Here is a 14,079-nt window from a genome sequence, read left to right as displayed (position 1 = left end):
CAAGCAACACATGGATGGCCGACTCCAGTAGGCCTACAGCATGCCAACTTCCAGCCTCCTTTTTGAAAAGTCGGACAAACGGACCTTCGGACCAATGGGTTCCGTTTTCGGAACATTGAACCGTCGGCATAGTGGCATGTCGATCTAATGGGAAATATTTCGGACCATTGAGACGTCGGAACAATGAGGCGTCGGAATTACGGCATGGCACCCCCTGGCATGGATGGCTAGATGACGACGAAGACCAATGTAAAGGAAGGCATTTGTATTTATATTATTTAATGTGTGTTGCTTACAGACAGACAGAAAGACAGATAGACAGACCGAGAGCTACATGGATAAATGGACGGACGGAGAGTTCGAAATCTTGATAAAGAGATTAAATGTGTCATCTTTGGTCAGTTATCATCTTGCTTTGCGAAGCATAATTTGAAAACATTCTATTTAGTGTGTTTAGTGTAATTGGATGAAAGTGATAAAATCAAAATTATGATTCCACAAGTACTGCGGTCAAGTGAGCCGCCATTCGTTCATCCGCGGTTAAGACAGCCGTCACACAAAATCTTCGTGCGCCTTTACTCTAAACAGCCTTTGGGTGGTATCTCGCAACGTTTTCAAAATAAAACCCTTCACCTACGCGTGTAGATATATAGAATACTAGCCGTCTTACGGCGGCGTCTAGAATGTCCGCACTTGCGGACATCTTGCCAGTCAGCTGCTCACCCATAACATTGTGTTGGTAGTGGTACATGTACTTTATAAATAACCATAACTTGCTACATTTTCAACCGTTTTACCAACGGTTTGGTTTCTTACAAACCTTATTAACGTGGTTATAATATTGTACCTAATTTAGAACATTTCAATTTTTTTAGAATCTAACAATTATTCATCAGTATCAAGTATGCAGTGCCGTAACTACATCTGACGTTTATAACAAAACAAACCGTTTGAAAATGTAGCAAGGTGGTTATGGTTATTTAAAAAGTACATGTAGGCTACCACTACCAAGTCAACAGTGTTATTGGTGAGCAGCTGACTGTGGCAAGTTGGCCGCCAGTGCGGACCTTTGACTCCATTGGCCAGCAGAATATGCATGTGTACGTTTTTCAAATGACATTATCTCAAAATCTATACAGTAAAATAACATGTACAAATAGTCGGTACAACAGTTAGTATGGTCATATCAGTCAGTGCCTGAACTTATGTGAAATTCGGTCTATAGCCCACTTCAAAGTGCTGACATAATGCCATTTTGCAAAGACGTCTCAATGGTCCATTTTTTGTGTACGTTTTTCAAATGACATTTTCTCTAAATCTATACAGTAAAATCAAAATGGTTCCTTGTGTACAAGTAGTCAGCATACCGGTTAATATGATCGTATCAGTCAGTGCCTGAACTTATGTGAAATTCATATTTTTGGCAGTGTGATGATGGTGGGAACGCATCGCAGCAGTTTCCCGCAGCAGTCTACGTTCACTGCAGAAACCACGCTCTCAACTTTCCGGTTGTGCACCGTTAGGAATTTTTGTAACTAGACACGGTCCAATAAACAATGAACTTCATCTCACAGCCTCACCGAAGCGCCTACAGTGCTTTACGGCAAACAATCGCAACAAAAAACGCCTGCAGAAATTCTCCGACAACCGCTGGTCTCCGCATGACTTTTTGTAGAGTAGGCCATGTCTGTCATTGATCAATATAACATTTTAACCACGATGGCTGAATTAAAAGAGTGGACACGCCAAGTGCAGCTCGAAAGCGACCTCCCACACAAGAGCAATAGAATCATTTGATTGTAGCCTATATGCCTTGTGACGTGGCGTTTCATCGGTACATTTCGGCTCTGCATGTATTTTTGGAATTTTAAATTGGTGCAATAAATTATGTTGTTGACTTCTAACATGTCTCCATCTTTGCTGTTTAATTCTAACGGTAATCTATATGAGTAACATATCGGCGGTAACCACAGATTTTGGTTGCGAAATGGCTCAAGCTGGGCATTGGTGCTATAGGGGCGGCAATTGACGCGCGTAAAATGCGCACCGGTGTGTGGTGGGCTTAAGAGAAGGAGAGAGACACACAGAGAGAAGGAGAGAGAGCCAGAGACAGTTGTCACAGATCTCTTGGCCAAGAAAGGAGAGTTGAGGAAGAAATGTGACCGAGGTCACCGCGGGCAAGAATTATCAAAGAACTCCAGTAGGGGGCGCCAGGACTTTAAAAATCACAAGAAGCGCAAAGAGTGACCGTTCTGTTGGTGAGAAATATGTGAAGTGTTCGCTGAATGGTCCTGCATGTTAATTAACGTTTACAATTGAATTTCCCTCACCGAGAATGTTCACAAATCCGCTCACATGTTGAAAGGACACCGAAACAGCCTCCCCTGGCCATCATATCCCTTCTTTTCCGGGTAGGCTATACTAGGTTATTATCTTATCCTGGAAATTATAATAGTATATTAAACAAATCCCAGCACCACACCAAAAGGAGGCAGCAAATCAGAGCTAAACATATCTATCTGCGTTTCATTTCCACATGGTAAGAGCAACACAAAACAGGTTAATGATATTTGGATGTTTTATTTTCTTTAAAAATCAAGCAGGTTACATTATTAGTTTTTACACAATCTGAAATTTGGAGCCATTTGCAAAGATGCTCATAAATTACATGATTTGTAATCCTTATTGAAAAAAAAAAATCATAAAAGAATGAGGTGGTTAATGATCAATATTGGGATCAACAGTGATCACCCTACTAATGTAGGCATTACGTATGCAGGCAGAAAAAGAAAAGTTCCCATTAAGGTCTCATGTGAAACACCACAGGTCTGAAATACTCAGGAACACATGAAAATGGCACAAAAATGAATTTCACTCTCCAACCTTTTGCTAAAGAGACGTTGACAGGCCCACAGAGAGCCTGGAGCTCACAGGACATCATTCACACACATTCTGCTTCATGAAGAGGTCAGATTATCGTCAGACCATAGACATTACATGTAAGGACACTGAACATTTGGCCGGATTACACATAGAAATGCAATCCAAAACAAAATGGGTAAAGATAAAGCATGTTCATTGATGCGGCAAACAAAGGCTCAAATATCCTCCAAAGCACTTCAAGCCCTCAAAGAACGAAACTCAAAACGCAGATGAGGTAAAAGAAGAAACTTCTCAATTAAAGTGGAGCGACCCAGGGACAAGTCTGGTTTGGGTTAAAGATTATGGATGGTTAACTTTGTGTAACGTGTTTGGACAAGCAAGTTTAGGTTTTAAGGCAAGCGACTTCAGGTATTAGGCAAGCGAGTCAAGCTTAGCGAATTTAGGTTTTATGCAAGCGAGTTTAAGTTTTATGGAAGCGAGTTTAAGTTTTATGCAAGCGAGTTTAGCCAAGCGAGTTTAGGCAAGCAAGTTCAGGTATTAGGCAAGTGACGCGAGTTTAGCCAAGCAAGTTCAGGTTTTATGCAAGCGAGTTTAGGTTTTATGCAAGCGAGTTTAGGTTTTATGCAAGCGAGTTTAGGTTTTATGCAAGCGAGTTTAGGTTTTATGCAAGCGAGTTTAGACAAGCGAGTTTAGGCAAGCAAGTTTAGGCAAGAGAGTCAAGTTACTTTAGGCCTCACTTTATTTGCAGTTAAAATGCGGCATTAGGTTTAGAAAGAAGGTTAAGATCCAGGCTCAGGTTTTCTTCCAGCCTTGTCCCTCTAGTCGCTCCCTATAAAGAGGGTTGCCAGCTACCGTGTTAAAATACAACAGCTGGGATTACAGATATGGAGTACAGAAATAAATGACAAAGATTGATTCAAACATTCTTCCCCCAAAATGTGGTGCAACATAATGGAGAAAATAATTACTTTCTCTCCATTGAAACCCAGTCATATCTTACGATCTCACGAGGTCCCGCCGCAAGGGGCGGACTTACGAGCTCTATAGAGTGTGCACTGTGTGTTGATGTTGGGTGTGGATTAAAGTGCTGGTGTAGCCAGGGATCCTCAGGGTTTATGGGGAGTAGGACACACTGGTGTAGTTCAGTACTGTGAAGTAAATTGATGCAAAAAGTTGAATCAGTTTCAAGGGCAATCAAATATAAATGCAGGAACAGCCCCATCTGGTCTCAATCAGCATTTGATTTCATAGACTTAAATTAGCGAAAAAACAAGCATTTATTTACCGCAACCGTCCTAGTGCTGGAGAACCAGGTTTAAAAAAAATGTCAATACGAGCCTCCAGGTGCATTGGAGTTACTCCATTTAATTAACTTTAATTTAAAGCACACTAGTCAGTGGAGATGTTCACAGAAAAGTCTGGTCTTCAGACCTTTATAAAGATCAGGAGGGATTATATAATTGCTGTTTGACACGTTAGGTCTGTTCAAGGAGGAAGTAAATATTTACCAGCGTTGGGTCTCTGCACCATGACACCCAGCTGCCGCACATCTGGTCTCCCTTTAAGTCGCCTGAAGGAGAGGTCAACTTAATTGAACCTAAGGGGAATGGTCACAAGAAAAGGTATGGATAAATCAAAGCTAAACATAGAAAGGATGAAAACAAGCATTGTCCAACATGGGGTTCAGCGATTTTTTGATTTAAAAACATTTAGGTGTACGATCCAACCATCAAAAACAGGCTCTTCTTATCATGTTTCCAATGTGCCCCGAGTTGCTACGCCCTCATTGGCCAGCAGGTGGCAGACTTTATTTTGTCAGTAGAAGGAGCAAAATAGCCATCCAGCTTGAGTACAGCAATAGTAGAGGAGCGAGTCAAAAGAATGCGTTTGAGCACCTTCAGCCATTGGCTCTTGTTCAAGGACATCCCACTGATTGGCTGAAGTCAGATCTTATTCTCTAGAAGGTTTGTCACAGAGGAAGCCCCTAGTATCATAGCAACATACCCGCCAAACAAAACTAACCCTGTTGAATAAATGAAAATGTCTTCAAGATGGTGATTCCAGTATCTTACCGGTTCCACAGAGTCTCTAGTCTGCTGCGCTGCAGGCCTTTGGTCCGTCCTCTGCTCCGGGACGAGGTCCGGAGTATAAGGAACCAGTCAGTCATCAAGCTGCTTGGTGTCTTCAAAGAGGTGGAGGTTTGACCGCCTGCACCTTGAGGACGCTGTGGATACGGTATGGGACCCTTTATCAGCGGATCTGAAATGCAGAACTTTAATCACATCAGCTGTAGATTTATATACCTTCTCCAGAAAGATGAGGGGGGGGGGGGGGGGTCGTCAGCCCCTGAGCAGTGATCTTCATCCCCAGTGACTCCTTCAATCCTGCTGGAGCAAACACTCAGTTACCATTTGGAGATAACCCAGCTACCCTAGTGTACTCACTACTAAGTGATACAACCTAGTTCAGTGTTTCCCCCAGACAATGTCTTAGTCAAGGTGGGGGGGGGGTCCTTCGGTGAGGGTTTCAGTTCGCAATAATACATACAACCGCCTTTTCAATTGCATTCAAAATGCTTTATGGCACGACTATTGTTTTGAACAGTATTACAGACAAATTATTTATCTATATTTTTTGTACTTGAGGAAAGTATGTTCTCTTTCCCTACGAGTTTTGCACTTTGTTATTGCATAATTATTTTTTATATATAATTCTACATTGGTAGTCAAGGCGGGGCCCTACTGTTAAGACGGCCTTAACCACACAGCGCTGGGGGGAACACTGCAGCTACTTGAGTTAAACATTTGAGTTTAGTCCCCACATGGCGATACCACCAGTTCATGGCTGCGCTCTTTGATTTTCTCGTTGATCAGATTGACCTGGAGAAAGAGCCGGATCCCCCAGCCGTCCACCGCCGGGACCGTCTCCTCCAGGACCTCCACCGGGCTGACCGCCTGGACCTCCACCGGGCCGACCGCCTGGACCTCCACCGGGCCGACCGCCTGGACCTCCACCGGGCCGACCGCCTGGACCTCCACCGGGCCGACCGCCTGGACCTCCACCGGGCCGACCGCCTGGACCTCCACCGGGCCGACCGCCTGGACCTCCACCGGGCCGACCGCCTGGACCTCCACCGGGCCGACCGCCTGGACCTCCACCGGGCCGACCGCCTGGACCTCCACCGGGCCGACCGCCTGGACCTCCACCGGGCCGACCGCCTGGACCTCCGCAACGTCGCCTCATTTCTTCTGAAATGAGACACACGTTCTATTTGCAACCTAGGACATTCCACCCCGTTCATGATGCACTGGAGAAGAGTTTAGCTTTACTGGATGAGGAGCCGCCTCCGCTGGGCCCTCCAGGACGCCGCCGCGCCCTCCAGGACACCACCGCCGCCGCCAGGTGGACGCCACCGCCGGGACCTCCAGGTTGGTCCCAACCACCGCCTCCAGGCCCTCCAGGTTGGACCCAACCGCCGCCTCCAGGCCCTCCAGGTTGGCCGGCTCAAGGCCCTTCAGGTTGGCCGCCGGCGCCTCGAGGCTCTCCAGGATGGCCGCCTCCAGGCACACCGACTCCAGGCCCGCCGTGGCCTCCAGGTTGGCCACCGCCTCCAGGCCGGCCGCTGCCATGTGGACGCCACCTCCAGGATGGTCTCCACAATCCGCCTCCAGGACCTCCAGGTAGTCCGCCTCCAGGATGGCCGCTGCCTCTAGGCCCTCCAGGCCCACCGACTCCAGGACCTCCAGGTTGGCCTCCGCCTCCAGGCCCGCCGTTGCCTCCAGGACCACCGCCGTCTCCAGGCCTTCCAGGTTGGCCGCCTCCAGGCCCTACTGAAATGTGAGACACAAGTTCCAGTTGCACACTGGAACATTTCTCCTCTTTCATGATGCACTGAAGAAGAGTTTAACTTTACTGGATGAGGAGCCGCCACCTGGCCCTCCATGCCGCCCCTTCCAGGTTGGACGCCTCCAGGACCTCCAGGCCACCGCCGCCTCCAGGCTGGCCTCCGCCTCCAGGACCTCCGCCTCAGTCCTTCTGAAAGGCGAATGACACGTTCCATTTGCACATTTCTCCCCGTACATGATGCAGATAATCAACTCCTCCTCTGCTTTAGCTCCCACAGATCTCACTGGTGCCCTACTGTGCAGCCTTGAGTGAGGTATTATTTAACCCAACAGCCAGCCACACACACCTAGCCTACATCCTGGAGCTGGTCCTAGTGGCCGAGAATGCATCTGACATTGTTCACACCTCAGAGTTGCTGTGGCTGCATGTCAAAGGTTTAATTCTAAACAATTCACCAAGCCTAGAAAAAATGTGCAGCTGTGCAGTTCCGTGTCTCACCGTTCTGCATCCCTTGGGCTGCACGGCTCCCGGCTTTCCCTCCATCTGCAGCGAGCGCCTCCAGACGACCGCCACGGACCTCACGGCGAGCACCTCCAGACGACCGCCACGGACCTCACGGCGAGCACCTCCAGACGACCGCCACGGAGAGCACCTCCAGACGACTGCCACGGCGAGCACCTCCAGACGACCGCCACGGACCTCACGGCGAGCACCTCCAGACGACCGCCACAGACCTCACGGCGAGCACCTCCATCACCTCTACTGAAACAAGATACAATCCATCTCAACACTGGAGATTTTTTCTCCTCGCTCACTCAGATGTCAGTAGCTTATCTTCTCCCATACTGGGCGTTCTGGAGAAGTATCATTTCCTATAAACTCCAGTGATGGCTGAATTCCAGTTTTATTCTGAACCGTTTGACCACGCCATGAGGAGTTTATACAATGTGCAGTTCCACGGCTCACCCGTCTGTTCCTGTAGGACTGAACGCCTCCTGGCCACCATCCACCTGCAGCTGCAGCTCCCAGCTCCAGACCCGCTCTGTTGAAGCCTCTGGGAGTACAAGCCGCTCCTGAACAAAAACAAACCACTGTTCATAAATCATTTGGCACTCATTATGAAGCATGAGCTTGGGTAGAAAATTTTCAAATCCTGTATAATGATTAATTGTTATAAAAATGTAATTAATAGAACTATACACATTGTACATTTGTACTATTAACTATTTAGTGCTTCACTAAATTCCTATAGCAAGTGGAAACGTTACTCTCCTTCATTGGTGATGTTCATGTTCCTCGATATCTTCCAATGGACTCGTTGTGAAATCCTTCTGGATCCTCTGCGTTGAAGTGCGTTGCTCAATTTCCAAGGGGCGTGTCTAAAGGGCGCGATCTAAAATGGGTCGACGGCTATGCCATTGGATAGGCCTAGACTAATCATAGCATTGGAACGAGTGATGGAGAAATACATATTCCTCAAAATCTTTAAGAGTAGTCGTTCGTTCTTTTAGTGAACATATACAGTCTTTAGTTCACCAACTTCCATCTTTGTTGTTGAAACACCTCTACATGTTGCGTATATCCAACCTCACATTAGATAAAGGGTTGTGATTGGTCGGTCTATTTCGTACCGGGTAGAAAATGTTATATAACGGAGGGGCGCCTGACCGCATCTTTGAAGAGCAAATTATATACGAGGTTCCGAAGCTATTGGTGAAATACGCAAAACGTCCAACAGGCAATAATGATCATCCACAGAACATAGGCGAATAAAAAACACATTGCACCACCAGCGGTCAACAGCAGCAGCAGCAGCAAGTGTATTGAAAGTAGAAAAGTAGTAAAGAGAAGAATAGAATTGGGAGAGTGGTGTGCAAGTCAGACACCGCATCTAACCCAGGACCACCTTGCAGATCACAAGCAGCAAACCTTCTACCAGACCAACCAAACACACAACAGGCCCCCAGTCAGTAGGGTCAGTCAGACGGGTTTCCACAGAAGGGCTCAGTGGGGTTATGGGTTGAGCAAAAACAGAACCCTTTCTTCCTTCCACAAGTTTCCATGCTGGATTTTTCGGACATGTGGAGTCGGACATGTTTCAAGTTATCCGTGGATTCCTGAGGGCAGTGAAGTATCTGCAGAAGGTGACGTCCAGGTCCAGCGGTCTGCCGCATTGACCACGAGATCTTTAACCGAGTGGGACCGCCTCTGTTTGTAGTAGGCCTACAACAGTTTGTGTTCAACAGCGTGGAGGTCCTGTAGTTTCCAGCAGAGTTGCTGCAGTTCTTCCATGCTGCTTCCACAGTGAGCAGAGGACACTTCCCAGTGTGGTGGTCGGTGCTGTAGCGGTCCGCAGCGTTAGTTAGTCAGTCGATCCCATAGATAAACCACTCAACACAAACTACCACTTCCATCAGCAAATCCACATTAACCTCCAGCGGTAAAACATGTACAATAGAGGGGCGAGAACAGACGACAGGAGGAGATGGGAAGAGTGTAACATGTGCAGTGCTCATGAAGGAAGTAGGCTACCCCGCGTTACTCACTGCGTGGTTCTCGGTGGCGGGGGTCCACGTCGGTGGCCACGATGTCCGGATTGTTCAACCCACGCAATCCAACGCAAAATAAACGATTAACATCCGTCACGGTGGGGGCGCTTTATGAGGAGAGGCGGGGGAGACGCAGCTGAAATCAATTAAGAACTAGTGACCAGAAGAACGTGATTGGTTGTGAGCGAGAAGCTCGAGACGAGACGGCAAAGGCCTGCGTATTGGTTAGAGCAAATAACGTCTGGTGTAATCCATTTGTATGGTACGCCGGTACATGCTAGTGGTAAACTGCCAATCTCCCAGCTTTCTTGCGGCATTTGCGGAGGCACGTCCCCTTTTGGAGCAGGGCCGAGCTCTCTGAGTGGCCAACGACGTACGTCGTTGGCCACTCAGAGAGCTCGGCCTATATGTTAAAAAAACCTATATGTTATCAGTTAACATCTCATTGAACAGAATAAATATACGTGCGTCAGTGTAATAAAAACGTACATACAATAATATATAGCTTAGATATTGATAGACCAATATGCCTTTTTATAATATATATAAATAAATAGGCCTTTTGGTCTATCCATCTATAATTCATTTTAAATTAACTTTGTAATACAGTGATGCGTACGAATTTGTATTGATTATATGGTATAGCTTGAATGTACGTTTTATTATACTGACGCACGTATATTTATTCTGTTCAATGAGATGTTAACTGATAACATATAGGCTTTTGGTTATGAAAGCAGCCATGGTGACAATGGCTGGCTGCCACAGGTCGCTCATTCAGCCATACCTCTGGTTGGTTGCGACCTATTTGCCGCCAAAAGGGTCGCAACGCTTTTATGGTCGCGACCTAGTCGGTCAGCCTGCCAGAGCCAGCGGCAGCGGCCAGCGACAGTTGCCAGCGGCCAGCGGCAGCCAGCGGCTGGCCTGTCGTCGCAGCCAGCCAACCGACACCAGCCAGCGTCGCAGCCCGTCATTACGTCGTATAATTATCATAACATTGTACTAAATCCTGCTAAAATGTTAAAATGAAAGAGGCCGATTGCGTCAATAAGTTTGACTAAAAGAGCAAAGATCTATCTGATTGTGAATAAATGCGAACCCACAACCCCTTGATTACTAACCTAGCATCGCTACCACTCACACCACTGTGGCTTAGATGATGTACATCGTTACACTTATAAAGAATGACACCACTGTGGCTTTTATGATAGACACCGTTACACTTTTTATAGAACTATATTACACTATAATTTGCTTCATAGGATATTTTATTAGTCTTTGACATTTAAAAAAGAAAAGGCTATACAATATAATCAATACAAATTCATACGCATCACTGTATTACAAAGTTAATTTAAAATTAATTAGAGATGGATAGACCAAAAGGCCTATTTATTTTTATATTATAAAAAGGCATATTGGTCTATCAATATCTAAGCTATATATTATTGCATGTACGTTTTTATTACACTGACGCACGTAGCCTATATTTATTCTGTTCAATGAGATGTTAACTGATAACATAGGCTTTTGGTTGTGGTAGCAGCCATGGTGACAATGGCTGGCTGCCACAGGTCGCTCATTCAGCCATACCTCTGGTTGGTTGCGACCTATTTGCCGCCAAAAGGGTTGCGACGCTTTTATGGTCGCGACCTAGTCGGTCAGCCTGCCAGTGGCAGCCAGCGCGGCCAGTGGCAGCCAGCGCGGCCAGCGCGGCCAGCGCGGCCAGCGCGGCCAGCGCGGCCAGTGGCAGCCAGCTAGCCAGCCGATACCAGCCAGGCGTTGCTGCCCGTCATTACGTCGTATGATTATCATTCCATCGTACTAAATCATACAAAAATGTTCAAATGAAAGAGACCGATTACGATTACGAGTTTGAGTAAAATAGTAAATATATACCTGATCGTGATGAGTATCGAACAGCCATTGTGATGATTACCAACCTAGTGCCACTACCACTTGTACCACTGTGCCATTGACGTTTCGTTGTTGCACTTTTATTAAACTATATAACTCTATAACGAAGAACTTTGTACCTATACTTTATTAGGCTTAATGACATTTAACAAAACAAATAGGCTATGTATAATTACAACTAATATATCACTCTATAACGAAGTGCTTTGTGCATAATATACCTTATTAGGCTTAATGACATTTAACAAAACAAATATATAGGCTATATATAAGATATAAAATTCATTATTTGAATACGCCCCAAATTACAACTAATACATTATATTGATACTGATAGACCAACGATTTTATCATTTTAAACTGTACTGCAATATAGAAATATTAAAACAATATTAGCAATAAAGAGCTGTAGGTAGCTTTCGCCCTTTCTGGTACTTCAACTGTCGCAAAAAACCTGTTAATAACATGCAAATTAACTGATTAAGGACCGCCCATAGACTTTGAGCGACCGAGCCAGCCAGCGACCAAAACGGCAGCCGGACGAGAAAACGGCAGCCAGACGAGCGACCAACACAGCGACCAATGCGACCTACGTCGCGACCAATGCGACCTACGTCGCGACCAATGCGACCTACGTCGCGACGCACGTCGTTGGCCACTCGAAGAGCTCGGCCCTACTGCCCTTTTGGTCGTAGAAGCTTTCCCGTTTCTCATTGCACGCATTTGCGCTTTTTCATGGGCGGCGACGCTAGGGAATAGAACCGTGAAGGATAGTGGAGCCCAAAGCCCAACACAGGCGCCGAAGCGGCGCATCAAAAAGAACACCACCATTATTTCGGACGTAGGCCTACTAGCCCACACCAGCGCTCGGCGGCACGCCGACCCACGAGGCTTCACGCCACTGTTCTATTCCCTAGCGTCGCCACTCCTGAAAAAGCACTTTCTTAAATCTGTTTGGTACATCTCGGCTTGACAGCTTGTGATGTATACAATTTTAGTCTCCGCTATTTCTGATGAAATGTTTCAAGCTAACCACAGTTATGAATGGTTTCTTCAACCACATAATGGACAACACCATATAAGGTTGTAATGATTTTGTAAGATAAGACTACAAACATGGCCACTTTGCCAAGACAGACCAAAGGTTTACCTGGGTAAATTAGAACATGTAGGCGTGGCTTAATTACCGTTCCGCCCACTCCCGATATATATGTGTTTGTTTACCTGTGTTCGAGAGATGCTTCATGAACCACCACCAGTTTACCGTGTCTCTGTTAGAATAAACCACGTGTTGATTTTTTACCACTCTTCGAGTAATACCTGCACGAGACGACCATACCACAAAGGATCTAAATAGTTTTTCATCATTTGATAAATAAAATGTAGGCCTAAAAATCCAAATCCTGGAGAAAGAAGTGTGGGACCTGCCTAAAATAGACTATATGCGTCTTATTGGTGGTTGTTGAAGAGTAACTATCGCTAATGCACAGCGCGGCAAAATGTTAAATTGAGGGTCAAATGGGGCAAATGACCCTTTTCCCATCCGTTCAACCACCGTCGCTATCTACGTCTGGTGCTTAAGCAGGCGGTTACATTTAATTAGTTAAGTGATAAAACTAAAAGGGCTGGGAAATTCTGCCTCGATGACGACATCACTTTAAATCATCACTTAATGAACGCAGCCTACGCCTCATCTCATCTTCGTCCGCTTATCCGGGGTCGGGTCGCGGGGGGAGCATATGCATGTGTACGTTTTTCAAATGACATTTAGTAATGGAAGCCTTCCCTCAGTTGCCCCAAATGCAATTTGAAACCTCCAAGAAAGCCATGGGAGAATCTAGGAGGAATATGGGTCTCCAAGTCCTTGAGGCATCAGGTACAATAACTTAAATAATGAATAACTTAAAGGCACTCCACATGAATTCAGATTAAATGTATTATGCAAATACACTTTCTTTCAGTCTTTGATGAAGAGACATGTGCAATGTGTGGAGCTGACAGGCCCCCTGGAGAAGCACCTGCATGCCAACACAGACTGGGTGAGCAGCAGTTCAATGGGGAATCGTGATGTGACATACAGTGTTGGTAGCAACTTACTAAGTTACTGTAATAATATTACCCCAATAGATAACAGCACTTATTCCTCCATGAGTTATATGTAATGCACTACTTTTCTTAAGTAACTTCACAGACGCTTGTGATATACCAGTTAAACTTAAGTGTTGCCAACTGACAAAATCATGTGCATGAATAAATCATGAATTCATTTTTAAATTCAACAGATCCAGTGTGATAAATGTGACCGGTGGTTCCATGCCGTCTGTTTGACCATGGACCCCAGGACACTTAAAGAGCTCAAGCAAAAGCAATGGCTGTGTGTGCTATGCAAATAAATATTTTACCTGTTACCTGTCCTACAAGTGCCTCATGACCTTTATATTACCTTGACATTTCTCTCGTTCCGCTGCTGCAACTTGCACCACATCCCATGAGCCCCAGCCAGCATGTCTCCTCTCCTTCTCTTCGCTGCTGAGTTGGCCTTAGTGCTGTGTGCCAGGCACCGACTGATATGACCATATTAACCGGTGTGCTGACTACTTGTACACAAGGAACCATGTGATTTTACTGTATAGATTTAGAGAAAATGTCATTTGAAAAACGTACACATGCATATTCTCGCCTTTGCAAATTGCATTATGTCAGCAATTTGAAGTGGGCTATAGACCGAATGTCACATAAGTTCAGGCACTGACTGATATGACCATACTAACTGTTGTACTGACTACTTGACCACAAGGAACCATTTGATTTTACTGTATAGATTTTGAGAAAATGTCATTTGAAAAACGTACACATGCATATTCTGCTGGCCAATGGAGTCGAA

The 14,079-nt window shown here is 45.7% G+C and overlaps 1 long non-coding RNA gene across 3 annotated transcripts; it reads right to left on the bottom strand.

Annotated features, from left to right (window-relative positions):
* Nucleotides 1-3,890: 3,890 nt before the first annotated feature.
* LOC132447876 (uncharacterized) lies at nucleotides 3,891-5,286 on the bottom strand. Of its 3 annotated transcripts, XR_009523245.1 has the most exons (4): nucleotides 5,187-5,286; nucleotides 4,956-5,107; nucleotides 4,392-4,480; nucleotides 3,891-4,031 (listed from the first exon to the last, which is right to left on the bottom strand). It is a non-coding gene; the product is annotated as an uncharacterized LOC132447876 (long non-coding RNA). The 3 variants fall into 3 exon arrangements; XR_009523246.1 differs by lacking the exon at nucleotides 5,187-5,286 and having other exon boundaries at nucleotides 4,956-5,130; XR_009523247.1 differs by lacking the exons at nucleotides 4,956-5,107; nucleotides 5,187-5,286 and adding an exon at nucleotides 4,611-4,839.
* Between the last annotated feature and the right edge of the window lie 8,793 nt (nucleotides 5,287-14,079).

The sequence above is a fragment of the Gadus macrocephalus genome, chromosome 19, assembly GCF_031168955.1.
Source record: "Gadus macrocephalus chromosome 19, ASM3116895v1".
Classification (NCBI taxonomy): Eukaryota; Metazoa; Chordata; class Actinopteri; order Gadiformes; family Gadidae; genus Gadus; species Gadus macrocephalus.
The sequence above is the reverse complement of the archived record's forward strand: the minus strand, read 5'-3'. Positions and strand labels throughout refer to the sequence as shown.